The sequence below is a fragment of the Galeopterus variegatus genome, unplaced genomic scaffold (genome assembly GCF_000696425.1).
Source record: "Galeopterus variegatus unplaced genomic scaffold, G_variegatus-3.0.2 Scaffold5146, whole genome shotgun sequence".
Classification (NCBI taxonomy): domain Eukaryota; kingdom Metazoa; phylum Chordata; class Mammalia; order Dermoptera; family Cynocephalidae; genus Galeopterus; species Galeopterus variegatus.
Window position 1 is genome coordinate 71,160 of NW_007731257.1, and position 1,946 is coordinate 73,105.

Sequence of the window (1,946 nt, forward strand, 5' to 3'; positions counted from 1 at the left end):
GCTTGTTCCATAAACCTGTTCTTTTTCCAATTCGGCTTTAGAGCCCAAATTGTTGCAAGATGCGAAGTTTCTTATCCCACTTTTTTTTTTCCTTTTTGTCTTTTTTCGTGACCGGTAACAGGATAGCAACCCTCAGTGTTGCGCCCGTACCGCGACCAGCAACGGAATCGCAACCCTCGGTGTCGCACCCACACCATGCTCAACCAGCGAGTGGACCGGTCTCTATATGGGATCCGAACCCTCGACGGGAGCACCGCCGCACTCCCAAGTGCTGCACTCTACTGAGTGTGCCACCGGGCCGGCCCTCTTATCCCACTTTTAAACCAAGCCATTAGCACTCTTGGCTTACCAATCCAGTCCTCCCTTCTATGGCTGTAGGCCCAGGGAGCACATCCTCCCTGCTCCAGGGACATATACCCAGAACATGGGCCCCATGTCAGGGGACTTGCTCGTGCTTTAATGAAGCTCTTCTCAGCCCCCTGTGCCAGTCCAAGCCTTGCGGGTCAGCATCTCAGACCCACAGCTGGCCATTCCTCTCCATCTGCCCTTCCCTCCCAGGCCCCAGCTAGAGCTGGTGGGGCAGGTAAGGCCAATATTAGGAAGTGCCTCCTGGTGACAGCTGGTCTTCCAAGACTGTGATAACTGTTGTCTCCAAGTCTCTTGAAAGATCATTGCCGGCGGGGGGGCACTTTAGTCTTATAGTTTATCCCTTTGGGGTTTATTAACTAGATATCATATAACGCCCTCAAAAAAAGGTTTATGAAATGCTGAGCCTCAGGTTTCATAGACGTGTTTGTAAACTAAGAATTCTGCAGCAGAATATTTTTAAACATTCGCAGTTTTTTGTAAGCTATATTTTTGTATATTTAATTGCTATTTTAAATTTTTAATGCATTTTGCTAATCACTGGTTTAAAAAAATGCATGTAACTGACTCAAATATGTGTAAATAAAAAGATTTGAAAACATTTCATGTTGAGCATATACCTTTCAAGTCATGCCTGTAGTCGCCCACACCCACATACGCACATGTTCCTAGACTTGGTAACTCAAGGTGAGTGGTTCTGATCAAATGGAGCAGTCACCAGTAAGAGATGATTGTCACCTGCATGGGAACACTAGCGTTCAGGGTGACTTGAAGCAGAGGAACTGATCTTGGTCCCTCCACAGCCCACACAACCCTGAGGACTTGCCACCACACCAACCCTCCAGCTATATCCCAGGCCTGGAAATAACTCTTCTGTCAGGAAGAGGGGAAAAAAATCTCTTGGTGCAAAGGCCTCCTGTGGCTGTGGCCACTGCTGCTCTCCTCACCGTCCCTCACTAGGACCTTTGCAGTTCAGCTTCTGCTCCATGATTTCAGGGAAGCTGCTCCCATCAAGGCCACCATGCCCTTGCAGTCAAACCTGGGCAACTTTAATCCAGGTGCCCGCAGAGCTGCTCTCCCCGCAGCCTCCTGAGCCAGGGCATCCTCTGACCGGTCTTCAGTTTTCTTTGTAGTCTTTTCCTTCACTGCCCATCTCTTTGTTGACTTTCTCACTCTACCTTGAATTTACAAAATTCCCATTTTCAACTCTGTATCTCCAGCCCAAATACCAAGCTGCTGATTTGGAGTCTCAAAATCAGGCTGTCCAGAATCAAGCCTGGGTACCCTCATGGCATCTCCTTTCCCTTGTCCCCCATATCCAGTCATCACAACCCAATAGCCCTCTAAGCATTTCCTCTCCACTCTGGCCACCCACTACCTCCCATCTTATTTCAGGCTGCCTTCCCTTCTCACCCAGACATGGCCACAACCCCCTTCACTGCCTCTCATGTGTGAAGTGTGAGGTGGGGCCCTCAGGCTACTGAAGACAGACTGGAAGGAAGAGCTGCTGAGAGAAGACAGGGTAGTGCAATGGCAACTAGAGATTGAGTCTGCATGCACCTCACAAGCTGGAGTTGATG